Below are 12,063 nucleotides of genomic sequence, written 5' to 3'. Positions count from 1 at the left end.
TAAAATACGCATTTCATTGAAATTATATATGTTTGCATCAATTACTTTGCAGCATCATGAATGCCCTTGTTTTGAAAAGTAGGAGTAGCTAGTGTCAATTACTACTTATTATTAGTACAAATTCGTAAGCAGATATTTGAAAAAAATTTACAGTTTTAAAATAAAGGTTTTATTTTAAATTAGTTTTCGATTCACACTGAAATTGGGAGGAAAATGCAGATTTCCTGTGTAGGCCCAAACTAGTTTCCCCTCGTATTAACATATCAACATGTATCTGATATGTTATTAACATTTTTTTTTTTTTTGAGATGGAGTCTTGCTCTGAAACCCAGTTTGGAGTGCAATGGCACGATACTGGCTCATTGCACCTTCTACCTCCCATGTTTAAGTGATTTTCCTGCTTCAGCCTCCCAAGTATCTGGGATTACAGGTGCCCACCAGCACGATTGGCTAATTTTCTGTATTTTTCATAGAGACGGGGTTACGCCATGTTGGTCAGGCAGGTCTGGCACTCCTCACCTCAGATTATTGACCTGTCTAAGCCTTAGAAAGTTTTGGGATGACAGGCATGAGCCACCATGCCCAGCCTACTATCTATATATTTGCTTTGGTTACGTATCTGTTCAGATATTTACGCAGTTTTAAAGTCACGTATGTATTTTGTAAATAGCTTCTGACATATCTCTTGTCTTTTTCTTCTCTGAATACAGTTTTACACAGTAGAATACTTAGTTTTATAAAGTCAGTGTTATAAATATATTCATGAATTGGCATTTGATGTTTTGTGTTACACCTCAACACCAAACTCACGTCATATAGATTTTCTTTTAGATTTTGTATAGTTTTGCATTAAAATTACAGTCTCTGCACTATTTTGAGTAGGTTTTTGTTTTTCTTAACTTGTGTATATATTCATTTCATTCTTCATGGCTTCCAAAGTCTTCCATCCCCTAAAAACAGAGCAAGAGTGTCTGTGCTAAGCTCTGGCATCACCAGAGGTGCAGGAACACACCCCTGAGCAACTTCCCTCTGAAGTGCAAGAACCAGCAAGGAGCTTTATCTTCCTCAGGGCAGCATGAAGGTCGTGTCAACTTGGTGTTGTTCATTAGTGAGCAAAAAACTTCCTGTCCAAAGCCCTGAGTGCAGAGGAGAGAGTCTCTAGAGAGTACTCAGCAGAGGAAGTAATTCAGCTAGAAAAACAAAACCCTCAAATCCACTGTTTTGACCACACTCTGATGTTGTCAGGGTCCAAGACACAGTGGCTGCTAATAAATATTCTCACAGTGGTCTCTAATATAGTAATCACACCATGCCCTAACACTAATATCCACATCATGGCATAACACTAATATATCCGCACCGTAACTTCTAATACTAGTAAATACAATAATGTCTACTAACTGGACTGTGTTGACATTGAGACTTTTATAAGGATTTCATAGCTTTGGTTGAACTACAGCCTCTATAATGGATTTTGATGAGGTCTTTGCTTTCCTGGCATGGTATTGATATGGTTGTTTTAAAAAGTAATTTACTTTCCAATAATGTCATACTTCTAGGAATCTTCCAATAGCAGTACAAAGTACAACCTGTTTCTTCTCTTAGATTTTGCAGCAGTTGTTGCTGTACCAGATTTACAGTGTCCCAGAAAATACTTCAGTATATTTTACCCAAAGTACACTCTCCCAGGTAACCACCACATAACCCCTAGATCAGGAAATCAGCATGGTTCCTACATGATGATTCAGTCTACAAACTCATTTCACTTTTACCTTCTGTTCCTCCTGGGAGTATGATGTGTTTTTTCATTGTTGTGATCCAGTTTTCTTTTCCCGGAACGGTTCCCCAGACTTTCTGGCATATTTGTCACCTTGACACATTTAAACAGCATACAAGCTTTTGTTTGAACACCTGTCTTCAGTTCTTTGTGGTATATATCGAGGAAGGGAATCATTGAGTCATATGGCAAATCTATTTGCAACTGTTTGAAGAAACAGCAAATGATTTTACACATAGGCTGGACCATTTAATACTGTCAGAAGCAGTGTTTAAGGGTTCAAGTCTCTGCACATCTTTGTGAACTCTTTTTTTTGTTTGTTTTTTAGTATAACTATTGTAGTGTGAAAGTATTTGAATGTTTTTTGAGACGGAGTCTTTCTCTGTGGCCCAGGCTGGAGTGCAGTAGCTCCATCTCGGCTCACTGCGAACTTCACCTCCTGGGTTGAAGTGGTCTTCCTACCTCAATCAGCAGAGGAGCTGGGATTATAGGCACATGCCACTATTCCCGGCTAATGTTTGTATTTGCTGTAGAGACAGGTGTTCTTCATGTTGGTCAGGCTGGTCTTGAACTGCTAACATCAGGTGATCTGCTTGCCTCAGCCTCCCAAATTGCTGGGATTACAGGTGTGAGCCACTGCACCCTGCCACTCCCAGGTATTTTGGTTTTCTTTCTTTTTTTCTTTTTCAGATGGAATCTTGCTGTTTCAGCCAGGCTGGAGTGCAGTGGCTGAATTTCAGCTTACTGCAGCCTCCACCTCCTGGGTTCAAGCAGTTCTCTTGCCTCACCCTCCCAAGTAGCTAGGGTTCCAAGTGCATGCTCTCTTGCCTGGGTAATTTTCGTATTTTTAGTAGAGACGGGGTTTTGCCATATGGCCAGCTGCTCTTAATTTCTAACCTCAAGTGATCTGCCTGCCTCAGGTTCCCAAAGTGCTGGGAATCCAGGCATGAACCACCATGCCTGCCCCTTCATTTTTGAGAAAGGGTCCTATGCTGTCACCCAAGCTTGAGTGCAGGGTTGTGATCTTGGCTTACTGTGACCTCCACATTGTGGGCTCAAACAGTCCTCTCGTTTTGGCCTCCCAAGTAGCTGGGACTACAGGTGTATGTCACCATGGACTGGCTAATTTTTGTATTTCTAGTAGAGAGGGAGTTTTGCCATGACGTCCTGACTGGTCTTGAACTCCTGGCATCACGTGATGCACCTGCCTCAGCATCCATATGTGCTGGGATTACAGGCATCAGCTGATGTGCCCAGGCTGTTTTTAACTTTTTGAGGAATTACCAAACTATGTTAAACAAAGGCTGCACCATTTCCATTCCCCGTATAGTATTTATGGGTCGTGATTTCTCTCTGACATTGCAAACACTTGTGAATTTACATTTCTTGGATTATAGCCTTTCTAGCGTGTGTGAGAGGGTACGTCGTGGTTTCAGTTTAGATGGCCATAATGATAATGATACTGATCAACTTTTTATGTTCTTGTTTTCCATTTGCATGTATTGTTGGCAAAGTGTGTGTATGTCATTGTGTATGACATTGAGTATGCCATTCAATTTAGATGGCCATAATGATAATGATATTATTCATCTTTTATGTGCCTGTTTTCCATTTGGATGTCTTAGAGGCAGAGTGTGTGTTCAGCCGTTTCTCCATTTTGTTATTTCATTGTTTTTGTTGTTGATTTATACAAATTACACATTGTGGTTAACAGACTATTAGATATGTAATACACAAATATTTTCTTTCTTTCTGTGGGTTGTGTTTACAGTTTTTTTTTTTTTTTTTTTTTTTTTTTTTACATGGATGTACTCTAGCACTGATTCCAAGGCTGGAGTGCAGTAGTGTGATCTCGAATCATGGCAACTTCTACCTCTTGGTTTCCAATGATTCTGCTGCCTCAGCCTCCCAGGTAGCTGAGATTACAGTCTCCCTCTACCATGCCCAGCTAACCTTTTGTATATATTTATTTATTTTTGAAATGGAGTCTTGCTCTGTCACCCAGGCTGGAGTGCAGTAGCACCATCTCAGCTCACTGCAAGCTTCACCTCCGGGGTTGAAGTGATCTTACTTCCTCAGCCAGCTGAGGAGCTGGGATTCCAGACATATGCCACTATGCCCAGCTAATTTTTGTATATTCAGTAGAGACACGTATTCTTCATGTTGGTCAGGCTGGTCTTGAGCTGCTAACGTCAGGTGCTCCGTTCGCCTCAGCCTCCCAAATTGTTGGGATAACAGGCGTCAGTCACTGCACCCTGCCACTCCCAGGCATTTTGGTTTTCTTTCCTTTTTTCTTTTTCAGACACTATCTTGCTGTGCCAGCCAGGCTGGAGTGCAGTGGCTGAATGTCAGCTTACTGCAGCCTCCACCTCCTGGGTTCAAGCAGTTCTCCTGCCTCAGCCTGCCAAGTAGTTGGGATTCCAAGTACATGCTAGCAAGTCCCGGTAATTTTCGTATTTTTAGACGAGACGGAGTTTTGCCATATTGTACAAGCTGCTCTTGAACTCCTAACGTTAAATGTTTTGACCGTCTCAGCCTCCCAAAGTGCTGGGATTACAGGAGTGAACCACCATGCCCGTGCTTTCTTTTTTGAGACAGGGCCCTGTACTGTCGCCCAAGCTGGAGTGCAGGCTTGTGATCTTGGCTTACTGTGACCTCCACACTGTGGGGTCAATCAGTCCTCCCGTTTTGGCCTGACAAGTAGCTGGGACTACAGGAGTGCGCCACCATGAACTGGCTAATTTTTGTATTTCCGGTAGAGAGGTGGTTTTGCTATGTCGACCTTCCTGGTCTTGAACTCCTGGAGTCACGTGATGCACCTGCCTCGGCTTCCCCATGTGCTGGGATTACAGGCATCAACTGATGTGCCTAGGCAGTTTTTTTCTTTTTGAGGAATTACCAAACTATGTCAAAAACAGGATGCAACGTTTCTTTTCCCCATACTATTTAAGCGTTGTGATTTCTCTCTGACCTTCCCAACATGTGTTAATTTACATTTCTTGGATTATAGCCTTTCTAGTGTGTGTGAGGGAGTATGTCGTGGTTTCAGTTTATATGGCCATAATGATAATGATACTGATTATCTTTTTATGTGCTTGTTTTCCATTTGTATGTATTATTGGCAAAGTGCGTGTATGTCATTGTGTATGACATTGAGTATGACATTGAGTATATCATTCAGTTTAAGTGGCCATAAAGAAAATGATATTACTCATCTTTTATGTACCTGTTTTCCATTTGAATGTCTTACAGGCAGAGTGTATGTTCAGCTGTTTCTCCGTTTTGTCATTTTTGTTGTTGAGTTATACAAATTATGCATTGTGGTTAACAGACTGTTACATTTGTAATGCACAAATATTTTCTTCCTCTCTGTGGGTTGTGTTTTAACTTTTTTTTTTTTTTTTTTTTTTGAGATGGACGGACTCTTGCTCTGTTTCTCAGGCTGGAGTGCAGTGGTGTGATCTCGGCTCATGGCAACCACTGCCTCCTGGTTTTAAATGATTCTCCTGCCTCAGCCTCCCAACTAGCTGAGATTACAGTCTCCCACTACCATGCCCAGCTAATTTTCTGTATTTCTTTATTGATTTTTGAGACGGTGTGTTGCTCTGTCACCCAGGCGGGAGTGCAGTAGTGCAATATTGGCTCACTGCAAATTCTACCTACCGGGTTCAAGTGATTCTTCTCCCTGAGCCTCCTGACTAGGTGTGATTACAGGTCAGTGCCACCACGCCAGAAAAATTTTTTGTATTTTTCATAGAGATGGCGTTTCTCCATAATGGTCAGGCTGGTCTCAAACTCTCAACCTCAGTTGATCTTCTTACCTCAACTTCCCATATTGCTGGGATTACAGGCGTGAGCCACTGCACCTGCCACTCCTAGGTATTTTGGTTTTCTTTCTTTTTTATTTTGAGATGGGTCTTGCTCTGTCGGCCAGGCTGGAGTGTTGTGGCCTGATAACTGCTCACTGGAACCTCTTCCTCCTGGGTTCAAGCAATTCTCCTGCCTCAGCATCCCAAGTAGCTGGGATTACAGGTGTCTGATGCCATGCCTGACTAATTTTCATGTTTTTAGTAGAGACGGGGTTTCACCATGTTGGGCAAGCTGGTCTCAAACTCCTGACCTCAAGTGATCCGTCTGCTTCGGCCTCCCAGAATGCTGGGATTACAAGCTTGAACAACCATGCCCGGCCTCTCTTTTTTGAGACAGGGTCTTGTGCCATCTCACAGGCTGGAGTGCAGTGGTGTGATCTCGGCTTACTGCAAGCTCCACATTCTGGGCTCAAGCAATCCTCCTGTCTCAGCCTCCCAAGTAGCTATGACTACAGGTGGGCGCCACCATGCCCAGCTTATTTTTGTATTTTCAGTAGAAACGAGGATTATCTATGTTGATAAGGCTGGTCTCAAACTCCCAACCTGAGGTACGTGCTCATCTCAGCCTCCCAAAGTGCTGGATCATAGGCATGAGCCACTCCACTCCTCCTGTCCCAGGCATTTTGGTTTTCTTTTCTTTCTTTCTTTCCTTTTTTTTTTTCCTGAGGTGGGATCTTGCCTCTGTTTGCCAGGCTGTAGTACAGTGGCCTGATATCAGATCACTGGAAATATTAATCTCTTGGGTTCAAGCAATTATCCTGCCTCAGCCCCCGAAGTAGCTGGGATTATGTCACCACACCCGGTTAAATTTCATATTTTTAGTAGAGACCGGGTTTTGCCACGTTGGCCATGGTGGTCTTTAAGTGCTGACTTCAAGCAATCCTTCCGCCTCCACCTCTCAAAGTGCTGGGATTACAGGTGTGAGTCACATGTCCGGCCTTTCCATTTTGAGATGAGATCTTGTACTGTCTCCTAGACTGGAGTGCAGTGGTGCAATCTCAGCTTACTGCAGCCTCCACATTCTGGGCTCAAGCAATCCTCCTGTCTCAGCCTCCCATGTAGCTGGGACTACAGGTGTGTGCCACCGTACGGGGCTGATTTTTGTATTTCTAGTAGAGATTGGGTTTTGCTGTGTCATCCTGGCTGGTTTTTAACTCCCGGACTCACATGATCCACCTGCCTCGGTCTCCCAGTATGCTCTTATTACAGGCATTAGCTATCTTGCCCAGCATATTTTTACCTTTTTGAGGATACAACAAACTATGTTGAAAATAGGATGCACTAGAGAAATGCAAATCAAAACTTCATTGAGATAACATCTCACACTGGTTAGAATGTCAGTCGTTAAAAAATCTAGAGACGACAGATGCTGGAAAGGATGTGGAGAAATGGGAACACTTTTACACTGTTGGTGGGAGGGCAAATTAGTTTAAACATTGTGGAAGACAGTGTGCCAAGTCCTCAAGGACCTAGAAATAGAAATTCCATTTGACCCAGCAATCCCATTACTGGCTATATATCCAAAGGATTGTAAATCATTCTATTATAAGGACACATGCACACGAATGTTCATTGCAGCACTGTTGACAATAGCAAGGACTGGGAATCAACCCAAATGCCCATTGAGGATAGACATGACAGGGAAAGTGTTGCACATATACACCATGGAATACTATGCAGCCATAGAAAACGACAAGTTTGTGTCCTTTGTAGGGACATGGATGAACCTGGAAACCATCAATCTCAGCAAACTGACAGAAAAACAGAAAACCAAACATCACATGTTCTCACTCATATTCAGGTGTTGAACAGTGAGAACACATGGACAAAGGGAAAGGAGCATCACACACTGGGGTCTGTGGAGGGCATTTAGTGGGAGTTGCTGAGGGATATCATGGGGAGTAATGCCAGATATAGGTGATGGGGAGAAAGACAGCAAACCGTAATGCCAAGTACGTATCTATGTAACAATCTTGTATATTCTTCAAATGTACCCCAAAATCTAAAACGCAGTAACATACATATTTTTTTAAAAAAAGACTGCATTATTTTATATTCCCCATACAGTATTAAAGGATGGTGATTTCTCTGAGACCTTGCTAACACTTGTTATTTTACATTTCTTCAGATTGTAGGCTTTCTAGTGTGTGTCAAAGGTATATACCATTGTGGTTTCGGTGTAGATGGTCATAATGGTAATGATACTGACCATCTTGTTATGTGCTTGATGTCTGTTTGCATGTCTTATTAGTGAAGTGTGTGTTTAACTGTGTCTCTATTTTCTTTTGGAGAGGAAGTCTTGCACTGTTATCCCAGTTGGAGTGTATGTATGTGTGTATGTCATTTTGTATGTCACTGTTTATGACATTGAGTATGACATTGAGTATGTCATTCAGTTTACATGGCCATAATGTTAATGATATTATTAATCTTTTATGTGCCTGTTTTCCATTTGAATGTCTTATTGGCAGAGTGTATGTTTAGCTGTTTCTCCGTTTTCTAATTTTTGTTGTTGAGTTATACAAATTATAAGTTGTGGTTAACAGACTGTTGGATATGTAATGCACAAATATTTTCTTCCTCTCTGTGGGTTGTGTTTTCACTTTTTTTTTTCTTTTTTTGAGATGGACGGACTTTTGCTCTGTTTTCCAGGCTGGAGTACAGTGGTGTGATCTCGGCTCACGGTAACCTCTACCTCCTGGTTTCAAATGATTCTCCTGCCTCAGCCTCCCAAGTAGCTGAGATTGCAGTCGCCCACTACCATGCCCAGCTAATCCTTTGTATTTATTTATTTATTTTTGAAACGAAGTCTTGCTCTGCCACCCAGGCAGGAGTGTAGTAGCACAATCTCGGCTCACTGTAAACTTCACCTCCTGGGTTGAAGTGATCTTCCTACCACAGCCAGCTGAGGAGCTGGGATTACGGGCACATACCACTATGCCCGGGTAATTTTTGTATTTTCAGTAGAGACATATATTCTTCATGTTGGTCAGGCTGGTCTAGAACTGCTAACGTCAGGTGCTCTGCTCGCCTCAGCCTCCCATATTCCTGGGATGACAGGCTTGAGACACTGCACCCTGCCACCCCCAGCCATTTTGGTTTTCTTTCCTTTTTTCTTTTTCAGATGGCGTCTTGCTGTGTCAGCCAGGCTGGAATGCTGTGGCTCAATGTCTGCTTACTGCAGCCTCCACCTCCTGGGTTCAAGCAGTTTTTCTGCCTCAGCCTCCCAGGTAGCTGGGATTCCAAGCACATGCTAACAAGCCCTGGTAATTTTCATATTTTTAGTAGAGACTGAGTTTTGCCATATTGGCCAAGCTGCTCTTCAACTCCTTACTTTAAATGATTTGTCTCTCTCAGCCTCCCAAAGTGCTGGAATTACAGGCCTGTACCACCATACCAGTGCTTTCGTTTTTGACACAGGGTCCTGTGCTGTAGCCCAAGGTGGAGTACAGTGTTGTGATCAAGGCTTACTGTGACCTCCACATTGTGAGCTCAAGCAGTCCTCCCGTTTCGGTCTCCCAAGTAGCTGGGACTACAAGTGTGTTCTACCAGGAACTGGCTAATTTTTGTATTTGTGGTAGAGAGTTGGTTTTGCTATGTCGTCCTTGATGGTCTAGAACTCCTGGAGTCACGTGATGCACCTGCCTTGGCCTCCCCATGTGCTGGGATTACAGGCATCAACTGATGTGCCCAGCCGTTTTTTTCTTCTTTTTGAGGAATTACCAAACTATGTTAAACACAGGATGCACCATTTCTGTTCGCCGTACAGTATTTAAGGGTTGCGATTTCTCTCTGACCTTGCCAACACTTGTTAATTTACATTTCTTGCATTATAGCCTTTCTAGTGTGTGTGAGGGAGTATGTCGTGGTTTCAGTTCAGATGGCCATAATGATAATGATGCTGATCATCTTTTTATGTGCTTGTTTTCCATTTGCATGTATTGTTGGCAAAGTGTGTGTACGTCATGGGGTATGTCATTGTGTGTGACATAGAGTATGACATTGAATATGTCATTCTGTTTAAATGGCCATAATGATAATGATATTATTCATCTTGTATGTGCCTGTTTTCCATTTGGTTGTCTTATTGGCGGAGTGTATATTTAGCTGTTTCTCCATTTTGTAATTTTTGTTGTTGAGTTATACAAGTTATACATTGTGGTTAATAGACTGTTAGATATGTAATGCACAAATATTTTCTTTTTTTCTGTGGGTTCTATTTTCACTTTTTTTTTTTTTTTTTTTTTTTGAGATAGTTGGACCCTTGCTCTGTTTCCCAGGTTGGAGTGCAGTGCTGTGATCTCGGCTCATGGCAACCTCTAACTCCTGGTTTCAAATGATTCTCCTGCCTCAGCCTCCCAAGTAGCTGAGATTACAGTCTCCCACTACCATGCCCAGCTAATTTTCTATATTATTTTTTGATTTTTGAGACGATGTGTTGCTCTGTCACCCAGGCTGTACTGCAGTAGTGCAATATCTGCTCACTGCAACTTCCACCTCCCAGGTTCAAGCGATTCTTCTCCCTGAGCCTCCTAACAAGCTGGGATTACAGGCCTGTGCCACCACGCCTGACAAATTTTTGTATTTTTCATAGAGATGGTGTTTCTCCACAATGGTCATCCTGGTCTCAAATTCTCAACCTCAGTTGGTCTGCTTGCCTTAACTTCCCATAGTGCTGGGATTACAGGCGTGAGCCACTGCACCTGCCACTCCTAGGTATTTTGGTTTTCTTTCTTTTTTATTTTGAGATGGGTCTTGCTCTGTCGGCCAGGCTGGGGTACCGTGGCCTGATAACTGCTCACTGGAACTTCTGCCTCCTGGGTTCAAGCAATTCTCCTGCCTCAGCGTCCCAAGTAGCTGGGATTACAGGTGCCTGTTGCCATGCCTGACTAATTTTCATGTTTTTAGTAGAGACGGGGTTTCACCATGTTGGGCAAGCTGGTCTCAAACTCCTGACCTCAAGTGATCCGTTTGCTTCGGCCTTCCAGAATGCTGGGATTCCAGGCATGAGCTACCATGCCCACCCTTTCTTTTTTGAGACAGGGTCTTGTGCCATCTCCCAGGCTGGAGTGCAATGGTGTGATCTCGGCTTTCTGCAACCTCCACATTCTGGGCTCAATAATCCTCCTGTCTCAGCCTCCCAAGTAGCTGTGACTACAGGTGTGTGCCACCATGCCCGGCTAAATTTTGTATTTTTAGTTGAGATGGGGTTTTGCTATGTCGTCCTGGCTGGTCTTGAACTCCTGGACTCACGTGATCCACCTGTCTCTGCCTCCCAATGTGTTGTGATAGCAGGCATTAGCTACTGTGCCCAGACTCTTTTTCACATGTGACTAAATACGAAACTATGTTAAAGATACTGTGCGCCATTTTATATTCACATACGGTATTTAAGGATGGTGATTTCTCTCTGACCTTGCTAACACTTGCTATTTTATATTTCTTTGGATTATAGACTTTTGAGTGTGTGTTAAAGGAGTTTAGCATTGTGGCTTCCATGTAGATTGCCATAATGAGAATGATATTGGTCATCCTGTTGTGCGCTTGTTTTCCATTTGCGTGTCGTATTGTCAAAATGTGTGTTCAATGTTTTTAGATTTTGTAATTTCGTTGTTTTTGTTGTTCAGTCAGACAAAGTATACACTGTGGTTAGCAGACTGTTGTTAGATATATAACGCACTGTGTGTTGTCTTTTAACTTTCTTTTTTTAATTTGAGATGCAGTCTTGCTCTTTTGCCCAGGCTAGAGTGCAGTGGTCTGATCTCGGGTCACTGCAACGTCCCACTCTTGGGTTCACATGACTCTTGTGTCTCACCTTTTGAGTATCTGAGATTACAGGCTCCTGTTAACATGCCCAGCTAAGTTTTTGTGTTTTTTATTTTTCTTTTGGAGACGCAGTCTCGCTCTGACACCCAGGTGAGTAGTGTAGTAGCGCAATCTTGGCCTACTGCACCTTCCACCTCCCGAGTTCAAGTGATTCCTGTACCTCAGGTGGGTGCCACCACGCCCAGCTAATTTTTGTATTTTCAATAGGTACGAGGATTCTCCATGTTGGGAAGGCTGGTCTCGAACTCCCAACCTGAGGTACGTGCTTGTCTCCGTCTCCCAGGATGCTGGATTATAGGCGTGAGCCACAACACTCCTCCAGTCCCAGGCATTTTGGTTTCCTTTTCTTTCTTTCTTTTTTTTTTCTGAGGTGGGGTCTTTTCTCTGTTGGCCAGGCTGGAGTGCAGGGGCCTGATATTAGCTCACTGGAACCTCAGTCTCTTGGGTTCAAGCAATTCTCCTGCCTCAGCCTCCGAAGTAGCTGGGATTACAGGTACATGCCACCACACCTGGTTAATTTTCATATTTTTAGTAGAGACCGGGTTTTGCCAAGTTGGCCAAGGTGGCCTTTAACTGCTGACTTGAAGTGAT

General features: G+C 43.0%; 1 long non-coding RNA gene across 1 annotated transcript; it reads right to left on the bottom strand.

Annotated features, from left to right (window-relative positions):
- Positions 1-291: 291 nt before the first annotated feature.
- On the bottom strand, positions 292-4,627 carry LOC116546943. Its single transcript, XR_004266891.1, has 2 exons — positions 4,476-4,627; positions 292-418 (listed from the first exon to the last, which is right to left on the bottom strand). It is a non-coding gene; the product is annotated as an uncharacterized LOC116546943 (long non-coding RNA).
- Between the last annotated feature and the right edge of the window lie 7,436 nt (positions 4,628-12,063).

The sequence above is a fragment of the Sapajus apella genome, unplaced genomic scaffold (genome assembly GCF_009761245.1).
Source record: "Sapajus apella isolate SASKATOON/1434 unplaced genomic scaffold, GSC_monkey_1.0 scaffold1727, whole genome shotgun sequence".
Classification (NCBI taxonomy): domain Eukaryota; kingdom Metazoa; phylum Chordata; class Mammalia; order Primates; family Cebidae; genus Sapajus; species Sapajus apella.
This window is presented reverse-complemented; position numbering and strand designations above follow the sequence as displayed.